Below are 24,250 nucleotides of genomic sequence, written 5' to 3' on the forward strand. Positions count from 1 at the left end.
TTGGGTGAGATGCTGGTCTATTAAGCTAGTTGTCCTATGTTCGAATGTTAGCTGGGATATGAAAGAATACTTCGTCAACTGTTACTTGTTGAAAATAATTGATAGTCTTTCCAAGGCTATCTCCGCGGTGAATCTAATACAATCCACAGACAAACAAACAGAGTTCTTCGAACAGAATCCTTCAAAAAGCACCTGATGAATAAATTATATACATACCTGCACCTCTACATTTGACACTCTCAAGCATTGAGTTGCTAATGCCGTATAACTGCCACTAGCAACAATTACAAAACACCCTCAATCTTGGAATTATTGTCAAGACGTGATTGTTCTTGACTTTAAAGTTATCTTTTTTTCAAAAACTGTTTACATATGAGACTAACAAAAACTAACAAAACATAACACTGAAAAAAATAAAGAAAAAAAAATAATTAGCATGCTTTCTGTTCTAAAATGCGATTCCGTTCTCGTTAATTTTGCAGAACCTCTACTATACTCACAATACAATATAGAAAAGCACCAGCAACACCAACCCAATTGCTTAATCGAAGGTCAGTTGCAAACACTCCTACGTACTCTTGTCTTTCAATCAAAGATAATTAGCCCAGTCACACAGTACTCCAACATTCCAAGAAAACTTTTTTTTTGCCTGCAGAAAATTATTCTCTCTGCCATTCCTTTCATCTTGGGTTTTTTTTTTTTTCAGCTGAGCCAAATTCATCTAGTCACCACGACTGTAGTTATCCGTTCCGTGCTGTCCCAAATCAACTACGACTTCGTTAATGAAATTTCACTTTCATTCATATTGACAGCTTCGAACATCATAGATCACGGATGGCAGTGAGTCAAATATTTGGTAATTTATTTATAACCCAACGGTCGCGGTTCTTGGCCACGCTTGTCCGGTTCCCAAACTACCGTCTAGATGAGGTAACTTTTTTCTGATGTTTCTCTTTGAAGAGGTAAAAATACGACACTACGACGGTCGGTGACGACGCCGCTTTTGTGACGTAATCGTCGTCGAAAACCAGTGATTTGTGAATGAAACGTAGAGCACCACCGCGAAACAGAGCACAAATTAGTTAGTTAGGCGCAGTGCAAACTGAATTAAGAATGTCGGTCAAGGCAGGAATGGAATTTTAGTATGTGTGCGTATTTCTATTTTGATGACGACGACGCCTTTGGCTTGGAGTGCAAGTGGATCGACGTACCAAGAGCAGCTTCAGTAGTTTGCATTTGCTGATGGTCGGTTGCAAAAATGGCTAAATAACAACTATTAATAGCAGTGCAGTCGGATTCGGATTAACTTCATTGCCGTCAAGTGAGAAATAGTGTACTAACGCTACCTAATGCAAAAACAAAGCTTGCAGTAGCCTCGAGTATACGCTGGAAAACGGAAGCGAAAAGTCGAGTGAGTTCACACGTTCTGTTAATGAAAATATAAAATGTTCATTGAAATGTAAGAAACACTCCAGCCATATTATTCTAGAGCTCATGTGTTTGTCAGTGGTGCAATTTTCTACTTTTTTTCTTTTCTGTTCTCCTTTCAATTGAATGGAAACAATCTCTGTGGTTAGTTTATTTCACTGAATCTTGTGAATGAAACATGCACAGATTAGCACTCAATACAGCCGAAAAACACGAACGTGCAGAAAATGAAGGTGGACGATGCAAACAACAGTTATTTAGATCGATTGGCCAAATAAATTTTGCTGCCTTTGCAAGGCCGTATACTTTGCACTCAATTTAACGAATTATGCAAACTATTTTCTGTTGCGTCCTGTTCGATGAAATAGCTAGATAGGTCAGTTTTAGAAAATGAAAACATCAGGTTCATTCGCTTAAATGAAAGCAAGCAGCATAACCGAAAGCAATAATAAATATTGCAAGTGTATAAATGGTCATTCTTTACTTCCAGCTATCCCAAGCTCTTTAAATTTCAGCTACTTTACAATTATTTTTGTATCCTCTTAAACCTCAGTTCATTAAACAAAAATCAATTTTTTTGAATGAGATATTTTCCGGTACTTTTTGAGAGAGCAATCGTGAACATCAATAATCAACTAATATCAGAAAATAATATATCGGTATTTATGAGAACAACTGAATCGGAAATGATTGCTCTAAATAGATTATGATATGTGCGGTGTCGTTAAAAGCTATCTCAACATCCTATCAGAAAAAAACCGATCACTTGTCACAACTTTCGCTAATAACGCGCTTCTTAGCTGCTGTAATTGGAGTTTAACCATATTTTTATCTGTGCTACAGACCATGTTGATTGTTCAACGCAGTAACGCGACATAACACCACACCACAACTGACGATTTAAACCACAATGATATCCGAAAAAAAGGTTATTATGTTATGTGTACCCTTCCGCACAGCAGCTGATTCTAGGGTTTGCAATCCCGGGAACGATTTCCCGGGAAATAGCTTTTCCCGGGATTCCCGGATCCCGGGAACAAAAATATTGATTCCCGGGATCCCGGGATTCCCGACTTCTGCGAAAAATTTTATATGATTCACTATAGTTTCTTATGCAATATTGCAATAAAATTATATACGTCAAACTGGTGCGACCTGAAATAAATCATTTCATAAAACTTAAAGTCAGTATAGTATTTCAACGTAAAAATCATCTTTGCATGTTAATTAGTAAGCCTTCAAATGCTCTAAGACTGACTTATTTTGACTCGTATTGAACTGATTATTTAGTATACTATCGTTTCCTTCCGGTTTGTCTCGGTCACAGAAAACCACCGAACGGCGAAATAACGAAATAACGTAGTTAATTTACCAAAATTCTTCCTCGAAATCTTACGTTCTAATCAATAATGATATAAACTCCAGAAGGGTTTGAAATGTTGTTCTGTCAATGAAAACTAGATTTAAAACGCAGTTTATTGATAAAAATCACAATAGCATAGCAAATATATTTAAATGAAAAAAAATAGCGAATAGGTTTACCACCGCTCACGTAAACAGTAAATATTTACTGTAGTGTAAAAACATTTTGCTAAAAAAGTCCGTAACGAATATAGCAAATATTTTCCGCGTCCAATGCCTGCCTCACACTTAGTTTTCTCTTCAACAAACTGAAAGAATTGGACACTAGTTTTCAATTAAGTGTAGCAAAAGCTGTAATCGGTGATTTGAAAGTATTCTAGAAATCGAGCATCAGCGGTGATTCAGCAGACTTGAGCAAAGTTTTACAGAAGGAAATAAATTTTTTGAGCTTAACGGAAAATTGTCAGCGGATCTGAAGCGACATGAAGCCCTTTAATTTTTCTCTTCTGCAAAAATATGCTACAAAAATCGATCACGAATTTTTGATGTTAACTTGAATATGTTTTGTATTTCATTTGTTTTTCATGCGAATTGAGAATTAAATTTAAACAATTTTTCGTTACCTTTTACTAATCAACTTCATTAAAAGTCTCATTTTGCTAAAAAATTTGTCTGTTCCCGGTTTCCGGGAATTCCCGGGAAATGTGACTTTTTATTCCCGTTTCCCGGGAAATCGATTCCCGGGAATATTGCAAACCCTAGCTGATTCGTTGTCAAATTCCGGATGTCGTCACCAGCACCGCAAGCAATCATCATTCATTTTTACGCTGACAGAGTTGTCCGTGACAATCTCGATGCAATTTAACTTTTCGAATCAAGCTGAGTAAGCTTGATTCCAAAAAATGAGGATGGATGGGTAACAAAGGAGCTTAGAAGCTAACGATGATACTTTGACATCTTAACAGTTTCCGCACATTAAACCAATTTGTGTAGATTTGTTTGGAAGAAGAAAAAAAACATTGCTTCAAACTGACATTTAACCGTTTGTTATATTAGCAATAAATTAAATAAGCAAAAGGGCGTAAATCAAAATTAACGTTCGATTCTCTAAGAGGCGTCAACGGCTGATAGAATTGGCACTAGTCTGCAACGTATAAGTTTCATTTCATCCACGGCATCCAGCAATCAAACTAAAATGATGAATGAAGTCTGGCTTCGAACTTCGCTTGCAATACCCGCGATGGACGGAAATGGAACTGACATTTCTTGCGGATTTAAGGTTTCGCCAAATAATGAAGGAAAATTAATGGCTTTTTTTTTGTTGCACACAAATTTGTTCATGACTGAAAGCGAGCTGTCAGCCAAAATGTTCCAGGGTGGAATGACGATATTAAGATCGCACGGATACGTACATTACTCGGTATTGCGAAAACCAGGCGGGGTGGCAATGTGCTTCTACAATTGAGTGCACATTTGGCACAGATGCATAAATCATCCAATTTGCTTTCCATCGCACGGCGTTTTGTTTCATGTGGATGCGAGGAATGGTAAGAATTTGACTTGTTGATTGCATCACAAATAAGTATACTGTGGTAAAACAATTATATCAATTAGAAATTAAATCGAAAAAGTATTAAAACCTCGTGGTACAGTATCGTATGATTGAGTATGTTGAATATTTCTCAGATTTCCAGAATAGACAGCAAACGCAACATAACGAGATACCCAACAGAAGATAAATCATTTATGAAGACAACAGTCAGCTTTTAACTCGAAGCAAGTGGCGCTAGAAAAGACTTCAGAAGCCAATCGAGTAACTCTTCTTCTTAGACTCCATCGCGTGCAGTTCACTTTCGTTAGTTGAAGTTTATCCCAGCCAAGACTCCCCCATTGATCGTGCAACACAATTGCTGTTATATAACCCTCGAAATACATAACCCCAAACTCAGTCTCGGAAAGCACAGAGAAAAAGTTCAGATATCTACAACGTTCATGTTTGCGTGAGGTGAAACGCGTTGCAATCCAGTGTGATGTGACATTTAGTCAACCGTTTCAATAGCCCTTAGTAGATTTAGTTTACCAGCACCAAACACTGCACTGGTCACACTTTTTGTCCGTCTTTATTAGCGAAGTTCCTGTCCGTTGGATTGCAGTTTACGCATTGAACGCGCACAGTTGCGGTATAACTGTCTATTTTGTTGCGGATGAGACCATTGTTACAAACGTCACCCGACTGTCGGCTGCAGGTTTGGATGCCTCTGTTCGTCTGAGAATAAAGGCACAATACACTAAATTGAAGGTAAAAGCAGACATATCTGCCAGTTTCAGTCACCATGCGGCGACTATTTCTGCAAAAGCTCGAGGCCAACCGGCCTACGGTGACTGGCAGAGTCTGCTGCCCGTGGGTAAAGATGAAGGTAAAAGACGGCCAATACAAACAGTGTTGGGTGAGGTGCGACTATGAGTAGAACTATGTCAGTATTATAAAGTGCAGTTTAATACTTTTTCTTCTGTATAAGAACTGATTTGTGTTATTAAATTGTTCAGTCTCAACGCGAATTACTTCGGATGAAGAATCTTTGTTCACGTAAGTGCGAAGATCAACGTTTATTCAATTATCAAATCATATTTGTTGTGTTTGATTGTGTTTTATTTATCTTATCTTATCCGTACGAGAAAATAAGTCATTCAACGCGGTGCTAGTTGGGTGAACGATCAAGTTTAGCACATACAGAGTTAGTGCGAACTATTTAAATAAATCAAACGTATTTTATTCGCAAGCGAGTCATGCCTCGCTTTAATCACGTTGTTTCAAAATGATTCCCAGAAGAGTTGTCAATACCTCGTTTCCAAAGTTTCAGCATTTAGAAGAAACTGCATAGTCGGGTATCAAAAGTTTTGAATAGTTCTTTAGTCTGAGGTCTCATTCTATTTCTTTCAGCCGGTTGAAGTGAGTTAAGTGCATTTTAAGCAGAACCGTTTTATACTAGAGTGCACGTGATATTTGAAATAACTTTCAGAACAGTTGCAGCTTCTTTTAGCATAGCAGAAATGATAAATGAGATAAATTTGAACAGCTTTTCCTTCATATAAGGTGTGACTAGTGATATATACATTGAGTATGCTTTCGATTAATTGAAATATATAGAAAAGGCGTTTCCAGTGGTTCAACTTAGTTTTTCAAACTTAGCAGGAGAAGGTAGGATTGTTTATGTATCAGATGGACAAACATGTGAATTTTGTTGTTTACTCAATTATTAATCCTAACGTAGTGAGTTGTTTGCGATTACACTGCGAAACGCATTGGTAGGGCAAAATAGCTCAGGCTTCCACTTGTTGAGAACACTGGTAAACACAGGTTTGGCCCTAGAGTTCAAACTGGAAAAAATAGCAGATTATAGCTTTTTAACTATTCCTGTATGTTTTGGTGCCCCAAAACAGATAACTTTTTCAGAGAATTAAACAAGTTTTCTCATAAACATTACGTTAAAGCGACGAGCCAGGCGAGCAATTACTATACGACACTCTATGACGTAATTCTGCATACACTAGAGGCTCCAAAATTCACGGGAATGATTGAAAAGCTATAATTTTTCTAGGGCAACTATTTTGAGCTCTGGGCCGCATATTTTTCCTTTTTGTCGACCAGTTAAATCTTCAAAACTGTTGCGATGAACAGGTCTGGTAGCCATCTTATTAAATAGTTTCTATTTAATTCTACTGCATAAACTCGAAAAATACTAATTTCTACCGTTATAACTATAGTTCATAACCATCATCTATGCTTATGTGGACTGTAGCACAACCGAATTTAAAGCACCATTAGTTGCGATATAACTGGTTGTATGGTAGATGTCATTTTATGCCATTTATTCGATCAGTGAATTTGATTTATAGGTGGACAACTTAGAGAGCATGGAGGGTACGCAAATAATCACGCTTGTCCACATGGGGTTTAGAGGTGGGTAATGATAATGTCTGCATGGACAGGACATTTTTTCCAAAAAAAAGGAAATCTTCCGAAAATTATATTGGTTTTCAATAGAAAGTCTACAGATATTCTGTTTTTAGAGCCATTGTAGGTTTGTAGATTTGGAACCATTTTATTCGTAACTTCTCGTTTTTATTTTGGAAAGGTTCTTCAGACATGTTAAGGACACCTTAAGAATATCAGGTAGAATAGGATATATTCCTCTTTTTTGTTTTGTCTCGTTAGCAAAGGTTGTTTTAGTTTTTCAGAATAATTTGAAATCTTTTATCATAAATTTTGTTGTTATCAGGATTGCCAGATCTACGGATTTATCCGTATATCTACGGATTTGTTCACTTCTACGGATTAACAGTTATATTGGAAATCCGTAGAAAAGAGGGGGAAATTAGGGGAAATCAGGGAAAATCAGGGGAAATCAGGGGAAATCCGTAGAATCTACGGTTTAAAACGAAATAGTTCTGGCCTCTCTGGTTGTAACCCTTTGAGGCACATTCAGCAAAGTGTAAGCTGAATTTGGAACCCATTTCATCCATTTATAACGGGTGACAACTAAAAATTTGAAATTTTCCTCTACTGCTGTCAAAAAAAGTGGTTAAATTTCTCAATAAGATACATTCATTATGAACAAAAAAAATATTGACCGCTAGCTGACCCGGCAAACTTCGTCCCGCCCATTTTTGTGTTAAATTAAAAAATTTTAAACATTTAAAATTCATTGATTCTTGCGATGTGTTTATAGTCCGCAAATGTACGACGCATCGGCCATAGGAAATTATCAAAGTCAAAAGACAAATCGTTTGAAATGATTGGTTTTTTCGAAATGACAACGAATGACAATTTTTGGCTTCTGTACATCACCTCATTTCTGAATATATTCATATTGGGTGGTATTCGGTCATTTTTGGCTGTTTCCCAGGAACCGGAAGTCACAATTTCAGGATTCAAAGTGGTGTCTGTGGTCGATTTAAACTACTGTGTACCATTCTGGTTCCAGAGATACTCATATTGGGTGATATTTGGTTATCATAGGCTGTTTTCCAGAAACCGAAAGTCGTCATTTTGGACTTCAAAATGGCATGTGAAATCAATTTTTCCTCTGGGCGCCATACTGATTCCAAAAACATTCATATTGAATGGTATTTGGTCATTTTCGACTGTTTGTCAGACACCGGAAGTCGCAATATTTCGATTCAATATCGTTGATCGATTTTTAGCTTGTGTGCATAATTCTGGTTCCATAGATACTCATATTTAATAGAATCGGCCATTTTAGGCTGTTTTTCAGAAACTCCTGTGTCTGAGGTCGATTTGTGGCTCCAATGCATCATTATGATTTCGAAAATATCCACATTGAGTGGTATTTGGTCATTTTCCGCTGTTTTTCAGAAACCGGAACGGCCATCTTGGATTCCAGAATGGCTTTTGGACACAATTCCTGGCTTCAGGGAGTCATTCAGATTCCGAAAACACCCATATTGGGTGGTATTTGGTCATTTTCGGCTATTTTCCAGAAACCGGAAGTCGCCATCTTGGATTTCAAAATGGCATTTGGAGACAATTTCAGGCCTCTGAGCGTCATTCTGATTAAAGAAACTCCCTTATTGGGTGTTATTTGGTCATTTGTGACTGTTTTTCAGAAACCGGAAGTCGCCATCTTAGAGTCAAAATGCTTGTCTGTGGTCGATTTTAGTTCCTGTGTATCATTCTAGATCCGGATATTTTATATCGGGTGGAAATCGGTCATTTTTGGCTGTTTTCCATAAACCGGGAGTTACCATCTTACAATTCAAAATAATGTCTGTGGTCGATTTAAGCTCTCGTGTATTATTACGATTTCAGAAATACCCATTTTGGGTGGTATTTGGTTACTTCCCGCTGTTTCCATAAACTGGAAGTCGCCATCTTGAATTCGAAAATGGCATTTGGAGACATTTTCTGGCCTCTGAGCGTCATCCTGGTTCCGGAAACACCAATACTAGAAACCGGAAGTTTCCATCTAGAATTAAAAAATGGCGCTTTGGCGTAGAGTTTTGGCTCCTGTACAACGACCCGATCATTTTGAGCTGTTTTCCGGAAAACCTGGTTAAAATAGCTGTTTAATTTGTATGGGAGGCCTCCCTTTCCTTCCATAGTACGGAGGAGTGTCAAACCACCATGGAAATTTGTGTATGATTTGTATAAGAGCCCTCCCATCCAGAAGTGGGAGGGGTGTCGAACCACCATGAAAATATTTTTTGCTCCCAAAAACCTCAACATGCGAAATTTGGTTCCATTTATATCATTAGTTCTTGAGTTGTGAAGAAATTTGACTTTTATTTGCATGAGCCCACTCTTTCACAAGAGGGAGGGGTGTGGAACCACTATGCAAATTTTTCTAGCTCTCAAAAACCTCAAATATCAAATTTGGTTCCATTTCTTGATTATTTCTCAAGTAAGCAGAAATTTTTGTTTCATGTATAGGAAACCCCCCCCCCCTCCCGGAAAAGTGAGGGATGTCATACTATTATAGACATGTTTGTTACCCCTAAAAGCATTCACCTGCCAAATTTGCGCGTGAGCGTGTTAGTTCAGAGCCTCAAAAAAATCCAATTTTAAGTAGTCACCCGTTAGGACCACTTTAAGCTAAATTTGGAATAAATTTTTGCTCTGCCGTTTTAGGATAAATTTTATTTATTTTCTTTTTGGCTATTTATTTTTTTTTAATTGAAGTGTTCGTGTAAATCTGAATCTGAAAATCTGAAACAAATAATAAGTTATAAAGGGAATGGCGATTTCACCGCTAGGATTAATTTTTTTTTTTTCGTTGGCTCTTTTTTTTTGTTTGCGCAAATTTTTAAAGTGCTGCCAGGTATTTCAGGGTACCTTTTTGATCATTTTACTCCGAGTTTTTCTAGCTTTAGGAGCGCTTCAGCTAAATTAAAATTGTTCTGTTCTTTTGAACGCTTTTGATTATTTTCAGCAAAACTTGAAATCATACACTTATATTTTTCATTTTTTGTTTTGTAATGAAGATAGAATATTAAATTAACTAAAAATATGATTGTAGAAACTACTATATCTTTCACACTGAGAAGTCATTCCAACTTCCACTGAGGCTGTTGAAACGATAGCTAGCTATAAATAATAGTCTCTACTGAGTAAATGTACGAAGTGCGAGAATTGGATAAGCGATACTAAACTGATTCTAGAACTACGTCTTTGACGTTCTGCGGTGGTTTAACGGAAACACATCTGACCGGAGATTGTAAGTTGTGGGTTCGAGTCCGACCTGCTGAACTATATTTTTCGAAGTTTCTACAATCATATTTTCAGTTAACTTAATTTTGGAAATGACAATCGGCTTCCATTTGTGAATGATAAGTAAATTTTATTGCTTTGTTCTTAGTTTTTTATTTTATCTTAACTGTTTCAAAAGTAATTTCCGCTTGTTGGACTAAAATTAGAACTGTCTTCTTGTTTAGAATAGGTTAGAACAGGAAATTTGATAACTCCTTTTCATTTTCAATTTTTTCTTACCTTCGATACGATTTTAGATTTTTCATTTTCCTCTCAACATGTTTTTAGTCACCAAGTTATTTTCAAGATTATTTTCCATTCGACATCTTTTGGATTTTATGATTGTTTTCCTACATAAGCTTTTGTATGCTTTCTTTCTACATTTTTTTATTTGTTTATTTGCAACCACTAACAGACATAAATAACTAGTCCTAATGGTTATTAATATAAAACACTACGAAACAGAGAAATAAATTTGGAACGTAAAACTCGATGCGATAAATGAAAATCAAAAGCAGATAAATCTCGGTTGAAAGCCCGCTGAATACCAGTGATGGCACCATTTTTGTTTTCAGTCTCTTCCAACTTCGGAATCAATTAAATGAAAATTTAGATTAAATTTCTGCTTTGCCCTTTGCGTTTCTCAGTCTTTTTAGGCTGAATTTGGATGGGATTCTTTTTATTTATGGCTTTTCTGATCTGGGAGGTTTTGGGCTGAATCTAAAATTATGATTTTTATTTTTTGCTGACTTTTTTGGGCTAAATCATTTAATAAACCACAGAACCAAATGTTTTTCGTTTCTTTTTGTAAAAAATGTCCACGTAGTCAAAAAGGAGAGGGGAGGGGGTTTCGTCAATGTCCACAGGGTCTAAAATGACGATTTTTTGTCCACGTGGAATGTGGACAGCACTTACTTTGGAAGTATTTCTTGAGCCGTGTGCCTAAGACTGATAAAAACATATTTAAAGCTAAAATCGTTTGTTTTATCGGTGTGGTACTTTTCGTAAAAAAATCACATTTTTCAAAAGTGAGATTTTTGCTTTAATATAATTTTGTGTTATTTTCTCATTTTTTTTTTGTTTAGAGTTCATATTTCTTTCCAAAAGGACAAAATTCCTGTTTAAAACATCAACAGATGATGAAATATACAGTTTATCTGGTTTTAAACTGCGTTTGACTTCTTGGTAATTTAAATCTTCAAAGGACACATTTTGGCAGAATAAAAACTCAAAAAAGTATCGCGTAGCTTTGTTGGTATTCATTTATTCGATTCGATCGGAGAACCTCAAAACAAGACCTAGTTGCTGTGGTCTTCGCAAACTGGCGCTAAAAAACTCTATTCCGGCGGAGAGAAATAAATTTTCACCTATGCACAATTAACACTAACTGTGTTGCATAAAAAAGATGAAAAAATTAAAAATTTGAATTTTTGCTATGACAACTACAGTGCCCCCACAATTATGGGTCAGCTACGATTATGGGTCACTTTTACGTAAATACGTCTATTCTCACAAAACTGAACAATTTTCATTAGTACATAGTGGAATTTTTATAAGTCATTTGTAATATTATTCATACGATTGAAATGATTTAAAGTACCTATAAACTGTCATTAAAAACAATTATTTTGATCGGTGCATAAAGTGAAGTGACCCATAATTGTAGAAATGTTACATTTTGCGGTGCACAATTGCTGGTCCGTCTATGTTTTGGATATTTTTGTTACTTTTTCATGATAATGCATCAAGACTGAATATAATAACTTACTAAAAGTTTATTCAACATTAAAATAACTTTTGTGATGATTTTTGACGATTTTATGGACTAAATCATCTTGAATGCCAAAAGTGAGCCATAATTGTGTCTTTTGCTATGTAAATAATATTTTTTTTCTAAACCACATCTTCACATCTTCTTAAGCTACAGGGGATAGTCAAAATGAGTAGGATAGGCAAAATTTTGATGAAATTTTAAATGCTGTAGCTTTGCCAAATATTATTCGATTTTAATCATTTGAGCACCATTGAACTGGAAAACTTTTAAAGTTTCATTTTCTGATTACAAATGTGGCCAAGGTCACCGGATGTAGGAAATATTCTTGAGTTCCGGTAGGCATGTCAATTCTGCTAATTTTAGATGAAATTGGTAATGGGTAATGGGTCCCCTACTACCAATAATGTAAATAGGCATTTTTATCAGGTAACCCATTATCAAATTCATCCAAAAACTAGCAGGTTTGACATGCCTACCGGAACTCAGAAATATTTCCTTATTCCAGAGACCTTGGTCACATATATAATTCTGGGTACAACTAAAATTTTAAAAGTTTTCCAGTTTAATGGTGTTCGAATTGATAAAATCGAATAATATTTGGCAAAACTTACTTACTTTACTTTTATGGCGACAGATCATTAAGATCCTATGCCGAATCCAGAATACGTCTCCACAAAACTCGGTCTTGGGCTGCTACTCTCCAGTCTCCCCTTACACCCGCTGCTCTGGCATCCTCGTCGATTTGGCAAAACTACAGCATTTAAAATTTCATCAACATTTTGTCTATCCTACTTAGTTTGACTAACCCCTGTAATTGATGATGATGATGATGATGGTCCCACCTCATACCCCTACATCGGTTCGAGCTGGTCGATTTATCTAAGTAAGATATTATATAGAGTCATACAATGTAACCAGTTGACAAATTAATAACGTACTGGTTATTAATACAGACATAGTAACCCTTCAATAGAATACCAATAATTTGAAAATAAATTAAAAAAAAAAACGATTTTCCAATAACATTGATCCAAGGCTCATCCAGAACGTTTCCAACCCGAAAATTATCTGGACTTGGTTAGGAACTGAACCTAACATTTAGGAGCGTTAACTAATCAGAATTGGTTCTGGATAACGATACAGAACTACGAGAGAGATCCTATGTTTCTATAATTCTCGATAACGAGCTCTACAGTCCACAGGCAAACCCAAGCCTTTTCAGTTTTTTCTCCCAACCCTTTGTACTAAATCGTAAAAACAGATAAATGTAGAAAATGAAAATAACAGCAATATATACTATTACAAACCAAAAAGCAACTTTCAGGGATTGAAACCTGATGTATTCAATATCCAGATTGTCTATGTCAGTCTTCGAGCGCGTGGCTCAAACATGTGTAGCCGACTCTTTTTTTTTTAACTCTACTACTGTTAATTGTTAATCGAAAGTACACATCAGAACATAAAAAATGACAGATATTTTTGATTGTAGTGGGACTGTACAAAACGTAAGAAGCTAAATATTGATAGTTGTACAAACTTAGAAAAAAGAAACAAATAAAATTTTACAACAACAATTTTACGTTATTTAACACGCGTTGATTCATGCAATGTCGTCTTCGCTCCTGCCGTGTATTTATGTTATTGGGAACAGTGTTATTATATTTTTTTTCCTCATATATCATTTATTTGACACGGCACAAATACAATTTAATGTTTAACGGCGCCAATTATATCTGGTGACTTAAAAACTAAAAGCAAATTTTTTATCCTCGCTGCCGACTACGAGCTGAAATTAAGTCTAACTTAAAACTAGCATGAATTTTTCAATCAGTGTTTTGTTGTTGAATGGTCGTCTGATGCTCTTCGAATGGCCGATGTCATGAGCTTGTGTTATTATATGAAGTCTATAATTCTTTTATTTCGGCTTTATTTCATAAAATCAAAGTGGGTTTCCAGATCACTAGATGACAAGAGAAATACAATTCTAAGCTTACCATGGCAACCTTGTCGACTGGAGAACACCTCGCTCTCGGCACAACCCATTTTACAATCGCAATTCCACTAAACCCCATGCTCGAAACATGTGGCCTCAACAAACACCCGAGCGGCGTAGAATTTCAGATGGAAGAATGATGTTTGGTGTGGAGATTAAGGAATTACGTCGCACAGAATACTAGCGGTTGTCATGCTGAAGGAATGTTATGCTCGGTTGGCGAATATATTACTTTTAATGCCGGGTGGAATAATTCTGCCTTTAATCCTTTATCAGTGAAAGCTGCTGTGTATCAAGGTTACTAAAATATATTTGAACTATATAGATAGGAAATTGAATAGCTTTAGTATGAATTGTATTCTGATTCATGTTCTTTGGTTAATTTTAGTTCTTTATTTTATTAATGATGATGAATCTAATAACCACTACCCGAGTTTCCCCCATAAAGCGGTTGTTCAAGTGTAACAAACTAGGAATTCAAGTGGAAGACATACATTTCTAATCAGAAACCTACGGAACAGCTTTGGCTCTATCTGAACCCTTATATAAACTTGTCAACTGATTATCACCACGTGTACAAATGCGACTGCTAAAGAGATAGTTATTGATCTGCAACCTTGCCGACAATCAAACGCAGGGTGCTGCTAGAATTTAAACATTGACGGCAATAGTTTATAAGAACTAGCTTAGCACATATTGTATCATGAATAGGAGACTTATGTTTATTTAATTTTCACTTATTTTCTTATTTATTGATAGCTCATAGTTGAAGAATGGAAAGCTGCGCGTGGCTGGAGTTTAGATTCACTTTTGAAATGTGAGCACAGTCGTGCTTCTACCGACACCGACGTTATTTTGCAGAGTAGATTTATGGCAATCGGGAAATTTTAACGAATTAGGCAAAATTAAAAAAAAAAGATCATTTACGATTAATTTTGCCATGTGTCCTTATAAATGGCTCCTTTAACGGTAACCCTGGTAGAGTACACATGAAAGAAATACAGAAATGGCTCATTTTTATTTGCAATTTTAATGCGCAATCGTAACCTGACGAAGCGATGCTTTTATTGCTTCATTTAGCGACGATACGCTGTGCAAGCATTAGTTAGATGACAGCCATCAACTGGCAAACGATAAGAGCTGAACGGTGCAAAAGTAGCTCACGGTTCACTTTATCGTTTCATTAGGGATTTGAAATTACACACTGCTATCCCCTTAGCACTGTTTGTCACCCGCGGTGACTGTATAAATGCGTAATTCCACTCGTCGTGTAAAAAAATGTAAAATATGAAGATGTACACTCCATGAGAACTGTCAAAGTGAGCTGTTTAGCTAGTTTCTCCGTAGGGTAGGACAGTTAGTCGTAGTAGTGCATTGAAAACTATGCTCTAAATTTTTTTGCATTTAGAATAAGAAGTTACTCTTTATTTTTGTGGTGAAGTTAACGACTAGTTTGTGGCAAGGGTTTATGAAAAAAAGGATTGATGGTTACAAATATTTTTAGAGCCAGAACGGTTTCTTTGACCGATGAAACGTTTTCGGCAAAATTATAAATAATAATACTTTCTTTCCGTAAAAATATATGCCAAAAAAAATGTTTTTCCAACAAAAAGAATGAAAAAAGTAATTAAAATTATTTATTTCAAATAGCTCATTTTTTAAATTTTTTTTTATAAAAAATTGCAAGCAAGTCAAAATTTTCAAACAAAAAAAAACAGAAAAAAAATTAAAGCCTTTAGAGATTTCTTTGATTTACGTATTACGTCTTCAGCGAGTTTTTACCCGTCAACATTCAAATCTATTAAAGCAGACAGTGTATGAAGTTATCGAGGCGAAAAATATGCGAACTGAAAAAAATGATACAGACTTGAAAAAATATACAACAACAACGCAACGTGAACAACTTCTGAAAACGAGACTATTAGCGGCAAATACGTATTTCAGCTTCTTAGCAAAAATAAAAAAAAACCTGCTAGGCTTTATCATAATCAAAAATTATCCTAATTTCACGTAATTTCAATGTAGCTTCGCATCATCTACACTTCTTAACATTATTCAATTATATAAAAATTGCAAATGGCAAAACCATTCAAAAATTAAAAAAATATAATTCTCGCATAAAGAAGTCTGGTACCAATATGGCATGCACGAACGAACACAACTACAGCTCTAAGTCAAATCTAATCAAAGTTTTTGAGTAATCTAGTTTAATTTAGTAATGAATAATAGAAAAAAAAAAGAATCCTGGCACGGTCAGATAGAAATTTTCACCAGAAATTTTGAGCAAGTTTTTTGGTTCAAGGCAAAAAATATTTATCGTCTCAACTATACGCCCCAAACAAAACTGTCCAAAGAGATTGAAGCAAAAGTGAGCTCCAATTAGTACATTTATTTGTTGAGTCTCGTTATGAGAACTTTTGTGTATCTCTGCGGTCTGTGGTGAATGATGAAAATATACTACAACAGCGTTAACTCACCAGACTGATATTTGTCCCATTAGTGGTTTTCAATTCGATTCCCAGATTTGTAAAATCAGAAATATGCAAACTGGGCTTGCATTGCAATACACTCTAGAGTGAGTGACCTAGCTTCAATGTCTATGAGACAAGAAGAAAACAATAGTAGCAACGCTGATTTCTATAAAGGTTTCAATATATTTCTTAGATTTTCTTGTGAAACACTAATCATTTTTCATTTCCCGTGATTATTTGAAAATGGATAAATAATGCCGCGAATGATAATCTGTTTTTGTCGGAAAATATGAATTGTTGAAACGAAAGACATTGTCAAACAAAATGTTAAAAAGAGTTCTGAAATACACAGAACAATGGAATAAGCCATACAAAACGGAACGTAACTGAGTATAAAAGAGTAATAGTCTGCCTAACTTATGAAATTATGACCATTCCGTGGCGACAAAACTGTGAATAGCGTAAAATGTGTTCCAAATCGCTCAGGGCTGACTACACGGAATGCCAGTGGCTTACAGCATCGAAGCATTTTATCATATATGGGAGAAGAATGTTATCTACTTTTACCTGTTAACCAGGATGTACTGTATCCATTACGATTTCAAAAGCAGCAGTCTCCGCTATAAGTAGCTTATGCTTGTGCTACAATTTCCGTCCACTTCTAGCGCATTATCCTTCAACTAGCCAAATGCAGCTGTGAAGTCTTAACGCTGGCACGGAGCAAGTTACCCTCGAACCTGTTATTACTTCCCCAGGGCCGCCTAGATACGATTCTGTATCGATGTCCTCCCGAACCAGCTGAATTGCAAACTGTTATCATCCCTCTTCTAGAAAATCCCTGCGCTACAGAGGTAGTTTTACTGCATACACGCTTGTAAGCCATGCGGGAAACCAAATGCAGGCCGGCTGGGTGAATTGTGAAAAATACACACAAAAAAGCTGTTACCTCATTGAGCCGTGATGAGCTTCATACAAGGACAATGACGGTCTTCGTTTCGTCTTACGTCCGCAGGCTGCTCCACCAACAGATCAGAAAGGTGAGAAAATGAAGAGAATAAGCCATGAAAGCTTCATTCAACTTAACTTCTCTGATGTGCCTTGCCGTTCTTCGGTGTGGTGTAAAGCCATCGCTAGGGATCAAATGGAAAAGTTTCCATTGTGGGATACGTTGTCTGAGGCACCGAGTTTGAAGCACATTTGATGTTACCGTGCTGCATGACTGCACTTTTATGCTAAACTGAGTTTGTTTCAGTTTGCAGCCAGCTTGTATCACTTATTCGTACAGCAGCTCAGAATAGAGAGCACGAAACTATTATCGTTAATATAACAAAGTTTCAAATGTGAATAGTGTTGACTGTTGTAAAAAAATATCTGAAAACGTTGAGAACTGGTGTGCAAGACGCAATTGTTTCACCTTTTGGATATGTTCTAGAGCGCGGTTATGACAGTACATATGCTGTCAACGGCAGGACAACCTTCAAATACAGCTGTTCCGGCAAGGAAGTTGGAAGGAAGTTGGAATGTTTATGGCACTACCGGGTAAAATGCATTATCACCATGAACGTTTGTTTGAAGAAATTTCTGGAAAGTGCAGAATGTAGGTACATCTTATATGGCAAAAGGTCTGTTTTTTCTTTTTTTTTCAACATTTCGCGTACTATAATTTGTAAAATTAAAAAAAAATACTCAAAGGATACTGAGCCAATAAAGATGATTTTTACACGCAAAAGTTGAATAGTGCAAAACCACAAAAATATTGCGCAAAATTAGAAAACTTTTAGATAAGTGCATCTTTTTGTATAAACTTATAATCATACTTTTCTCATGTTTTGATAGACAAAAATCACTAAAATAACAATATGTTACTCAAAACTAGTATCGTCTTGTACATGTGTTAGTGAAAGATATAGAGAAACTATTCAATCTGTTCCGAACCACTTTTCTATATTCGTTGGATAACCATTGCGTGATGCCTTTCGCACAATATATGTGCGAAGCCAGATCTATATTTGCGTAATTTGGAAGAACGCAATAGTTGTTTAGGCTCGAACTGTTTCGGTTGTAAATACAGCTAACTACAATATCGAATACGTTTTTGCGACGGTGCTACCCCTTCCGAACTACACTTTGCAGCTCGAAAACGAACAGTCAAACGGAACTACACTCAGCGGTCATTTTTTTCGCACGTCATTTTACAGCATTAGTTTTTGTTGTTTTCAAATCATACCCTGGTTCTTCCCGATGTAGGACAAGAAAAGAGCAGTTTTGGTGTAGTCCGGTAAATGGAAAAAACAGCTGCAGAGCTAAAGTGTAGTCCCAGTGTAGTTACAATGCAAAAACAAATTCAACATAAGGGTGAGCCGAACTGTTAAAAAATAGTCATCGATAAATTTCTATATGCGGAATTTCTCTGCTATTTAATAAGATATATATGATACATTCAGCAAAAACTTCATGCAACTTCTTCTGATGCTGTTCAGGAAGTTTGATTTAAATTGTTTGAGTATTACTATTAAAAATAAAGTTAAAAAACCTAAATTAATCCACCTAGCGGTCAGACCCAGCCTTACTCATTCAAACTTTCATTTGTAAAAATAGATTTACATGAACGCTTCAATCCAATAAATGTATATTCACTCTTTAGGTTCAAAAATATCGATGTTGTAATCTATACATATAAAAATGCAGTCCGGTCTGGTTGTCTGTCTGTCTGTCTGTCTGATCCATATAGGCTCGAAAACTACCGAACCGATCGACGTGAAAACTTGTGTGTAGGGGTTTTTAGTGCCGATAAAGGTTCCTATGATAGCTCGAGACCCCTCCCTCTTCTGGAAAGGAGGGATCCCAAACAAATGAAACATAAATTTCTGCACAACTCAAGAACAAACCAAGCAAACGGCATGTGGATGTTTTGAGGGGTAACAAATATGTCCATAATAGTTGGACGCCCCTCCCTTTTCTGTAAGGGAGGGGTTCCATACAAAAGAAACACAAATTTCTGCACATCTCGAGAGCTAACCAACTAAATGGAACCAAATTTGGCAGGTGAATGTTTTTAGAGGTAACAAATATGTCCATAATGGTTCGACGCCCCTCCTTCTTCTGGAAGCACATGTTTCTGCACGAATTTCTGCACATCTCACGAACTAATCAACTTAATTGAACCATATTTGGCAGGTGAATGTTTTCAGTGGTAACAAATATATTCAATAATCGACCTCAAACAACATTTTGGATTGTAAGATGGCAACTTCCAGTTTATGGAAAACAGTCAAAAATTGCCGATTTCCACCCAATATAATAATATGCGGATATAGAAAGATACACCATTTTCAATTCAGATTTCCATTTTGAATTCTAATATGGCAACTTCCGCTTTCTGAAAAACAACTGAAAATGACCAACTAGCACCCAATATGAGAGTTTCTTTAACCAGTATGAGGTTCAAAATCCAGAAATTATCTCCAAATGCCATTATGAAATCCAAAATGGCGACTTCTGGTTTCGGAAAAACAGTGGCAAACGACCAAATACCACCCATTATGGGTATTTCCGGAATCGTAATGATGCACTGGAGCCACAAATTGACTTCAGACAACATTTTGAATTGTAAGATGTCAACTTCCGGTTTCTGGAAAACAGCCTGAAATGGACGATTCCCATTAGATATGAGTATCTCCAGCACAGCAGCTGAAATCGACCACAGACCCCATTTTGAATTCTAGGTTGGCGACTTCCGGTTTCTAGCTAGCCCTCCCATATGGTTGTGACTTCGGACTCGATTCCCGTTCAGGTCGGAGATCTTTTCTAGCTGCAAATTTTCTTGACTCTGCACTTGGGCACGGTGTATCGTTGTACTTATCCTGCAACATGCCTAATGTGCCTGAAACAAATCTATAACGAATTCTTCCAACTAATCTGGTTGATCGAGACCGCTATTAGGCCCCCAGGCTCGCGTGCGAAATTGTTTTACGTATATTCCAAACGACGATTCATTATGATATAAATAATATATGAATTTATTTTGAGAAACCATTAATGCAATCCAAATAGTTACATTAGATAATTCGATAAATGTATTAACGTTTTACAGAGTTTCGCACGGATAGAAAGTCGACATTTTAATACACTGACTTGCAGCATAATGAACTCAAATATATGCAGAGAATTACAAAAGCTATCGAAACTGCAAACTCGTCATAATTTTCACCGAAGAGTTTGCCGAACGCTCACATTTAAATTGGAATCTGTCAGAAATCCCTAAGTGGGTGGATCGGCAGAATAACAATCAGAAATTCGAGAATTTGAGTTTGAAGAAAAAAATATATTCCATTATGTCATTACTCGTCAGCCTATTATTAGCGGACTAATTCTATATGCCCCAATATATCGGATACCGTCGAATTATTTTCCGGTTGCTGCAATAACAAATAAGTAAATCATAAAATAAATTGACAAAGTGTGGGGTAAAGAAGTGTGTGCAAGCAAGTATTATAATGGAATTCAGTGACCACCGTCTTCCCGCACGCGGTAGCCAAAACCCAACACTATAATGACGCGAAGTCTTCCTTATTCTGTCCGGACACGAGCGACGCCCAACGCATCCCCTGTCTGCATGTAGTCGGCAATAGGAACTGACGGCAGTAGCTCGTAAATTTAATTTGCGAGATCGCATTTTCTCCCCCCGAGATTGAAACTTGCGCGCCGATAAGCAACAGAATATTTTACTATATGCTGCTGTACATTTACGGTCGGTCGCTTTTGCCCCAGCCAGCCAGCGCACATTGGAATCGATTCTGGCAGAAAATGGCGAAAGTTCCGAGTGCATGATTCGTCCCATTTGTTCAGAAACCAAGGCCATTACATTACTAGTTTTCCCAGCCCGGCATAGATCGAGGACAAAAGCACTCGCATATGTGCCGTACCATGTGAAGAGAGACTTTTCTAGTGAGGAATGAATCGTTGAATGTTTCCTACCCAAAGGAAAACTTTTATGGTAATTTTGAAACCTCGCCAAGGAAACATAAGAATCACCATGGATGCTTTGGAAGATTAGCGAGAGCAGCCCACATACTGCTCTTGCCTGTTACATATGCTTTATTTATTGGCTCATATCCATTCAAAATTCGTGAAAAAGTTAGATCATATTCTGGTGACACATTTTGTCACTTCTGAATTTATGTTATATACAAAGATTTACGCATAAATCTTACTGTCGACGAAATTCGTCATTCAAACACATGCGTGTAGGTACTACAGAATAGCGGGGGGATTCGCTATATCAAACCGCAATTGTGTGCCCAAGTTCGGGTAACAAAAGCATATAAGAATATAAACATTTTAGCGGATCCCATCAATCATCGAGCTGGTTCACTAGTAGCTGATCTACAGAGGTGAATACAAACAAAGAAAGAAATGGCAAAAAACCTTTAATTTCAAATGTAAAATAAGACGTTGTTGGATGAAATAGCTTCATAGTAACCTTTTATTCAAATGAGATTAAGTTTTATCGCTAAGTTCTTGTTTGAAGTAAATCCTAGAAAGGATATTATTCGAATTGAAAATTAAATTGAGTCTACGTTGCAGGATTATTATTATCGACTTCACTGATGATATTAACACACGCCTTCTCATGGCTAGGGATGTCCCTTTTTAGCAATGATTGCATTGAATTTGTTCTGGTATAAATAATGTTAAATCTCTCCTGAATTTTAAACCGAAATCAAATAGTCAGAAAAAAGGATACTAAACTTATTTTTATCCATTTGTAACCATTTGAAACAGCCCGCGTGACTCGACTAGACGAAAAAAAGAATATAATTTACCATTTGCATTATAGTTGGTCAATCCCCTCAAATATATATCTGCCAAATGTGGGGTACGGAAGTCACCCCAAATGACATAACTGGGACAAAACACCGAAAATATCTGGTCTGCTGTGGTAGCTAGCTATCGTTGCCATCATCATCTGGATCAGAGTATCTTTCCGCATCGGTTCGGTGCAGACTCCGTAGGGCAGACCGTCAAATTGTGTAATAGCTTTGTGCGATTGAAACTAAATTACGACACACTATGCGACCAAGACCTTCGCCACAGAAAATGTGCTGCTGCTGCGGTTTCCGGCGCACACTTTTGACTTGTTTCCCAAAACTAAAACGATATTCGCTGTTTCATTCCAACCAATGCAACCAACTGCACGGTACATTCCGTTCCAAGGTCCACGTAAGAATTGAATTTCGCTGGAGCACCGAACCTACGAAATGAGCAAACTATAGGCAAAGTCTGACCGAGCAAAGAATTGTTGTTTGGAATCGTTGCTACCAGCAAGTCGCCTTTTTTATTGCGCATTTATTGTGATTTCAGTCGGCCAAGGTACAGATTTGGCAGAACGAATTTCAAATTTTACATTCTTTGCTGTCGTTTGATTTCTCATACCTTTTTCGCTACGTGAGCCAAATGTTGCAGCATTTTTGGCACAATGAAACGTTATCACTATTTTATAAACATCACAAACACAATTCCGTGATAAATCCACTTTTATTTATTTGATTTGAGCTTGCAAGTGTAATTTGAAATTTCGCCTTGTTGAAAAACTGACATTTTTGTGTAATTCAACAGAATGCAACTGCTGCCAAGTTCAAAAATTAAAATTAGAAACGCTTATTTCTTTTATTGTTATTTTTAAACTTCATTCGTCCCTTTGTAAACAACTTTGCATAAATGTGAATTTTATCTCTCCATTTAAGTATCATAATTAAATAACTGACATTAAAAAGGAATGATACTCTTTTTCGGTTCAAGACCTTGAAATAGCAACCAAGTAGATTATAATATGATCGGCAATTTCACTATAATGCAGAGGCGACCGGAGCTACTTTAAACTTTTCTTCGTTTTACGAACCTGATAAAATCTGGGCAATGATTTCAATTTTTTTTTCGTCATCCACTCATAATGGAAACCGAAAAATGGGCTTTAAAAACTCTGCTGACCTTATATTGCTAAATTAGCACAGATACAAAATAATGAGAAACATTACTTTAGGTAACGAGCTCTGAGTCGCTCGTGGTTCTGTCATCTGCTACATGAGTTGAACGGTCTTCGGGCGGTAAACTACTAGAAAAAAAAAACGAAAATAAAAAAAAACCATTCTATGTCTTCGACATAATCTCCATCTGTAATAAAGCACTTGTTCTAGGGGTCCTTTAACATATTGATGCCTGTTTTGCAGTGCTGATCGTCACGTCAAGTTCTTCAAAACAGACGTTTGTTTTCAACTCTGCCGTATTCGGGTGGAATCGCTTGACAGAGCCACAATTCCGCCAAAGAAAACAAAAAACAGCCGCTCTGGGTTTTTAATTGGCTCCGTAAAACATTAATTCGTATTGTGCCGTGACAAATAAATGTTGTGTGAACAAAAAAAAGCAGCTCTGGGTTATACATGGCAAATATGAAGATAGGAAACCAGATAGTGGCGCAATTCCTTCAATTTATCAATCGTGTTTCGAGCAGAATGAGCAGGAGTGTTTTCTTGGTGTAAAAGCATTTTTTATTCGCCTTGATTTCAACGTTGATCCAATAATGTACAATTATATTGTTGCTCGATTGTTTTACCATATTGGAGGTGACCGATGAATGTTATGCCTTGCGACTTCCAAAAAAAACTCGTCAATACAACTTGCTGATGGATACGGCCAATTGGGAATTCATATATTATAGCGAACCAATGCCAAATTCTCTTTCGAAAATTTGACACATTGGCTTTTTTGATCAATTGTTAAAAAAACGTGACATCTGTGGCGCGCACACTTTTCGCTCAGAAGCTCCAATAGGAGATTTTTTCTTTCACTACACCTTGTAATTTTTGAATTTTCAGTTCTTTTTGAAAATACAACATAATCTATTTTTTCCAAAAATTCATGGCACTTTCTATCCATAAAGGTTCTTGATGCTACCG

The 24,250-nt window shown here is 36.5% G+C and overlaps 2 protein-coding genes across 6 annotated transcripts in view; one reads left to right on the top strand and one right to left on the bottom strand.

The window, feature by feature from the left end:
* Positions 1-24,250, bottom strand: part of LOC129723416 (uncharacterized) — a 266,536-nt gene that overhangs the window by 106,777 nt on the left and 135,509 nt on the right. The window lies entirely within an intron of this gene.
* Positions 770-24,250, top strand: part of LOC129723417 (uncharacterized) — a 59,735-nt gene continuing 36,254 nt past the window's right edge. The window contains exon 1 of one of the 3 annotated variants that reach the window (XM_055677624.1): positions 770-1,459. The gene's annotated coding sequence lies outside the window, so the exon portion shown is untranslated. Of the gene's footprint in view, positions 1,460-5,217; positions 5,378-24,250 lie in introns of those variants that run through there. The other 2 variants (XM_055677623.1, XM_055677622.1) reach the window with 2 other exon arrangements.

This window comes from Wyeomyia smithii, chromosome 2 (assembly GCF_029784165.1).
Source record: "Wyeomyia smithii strain HCP4-BCI-WySm-NY-G18 chromosome 2, ASM2978416v1, whole genome shotgun sequence".
NCBI lineage: Eukaryota > Metazoa > Arthropoda > Insecta > Diptera > Culicidae > Wyeomyia > Wyeomyia smithii.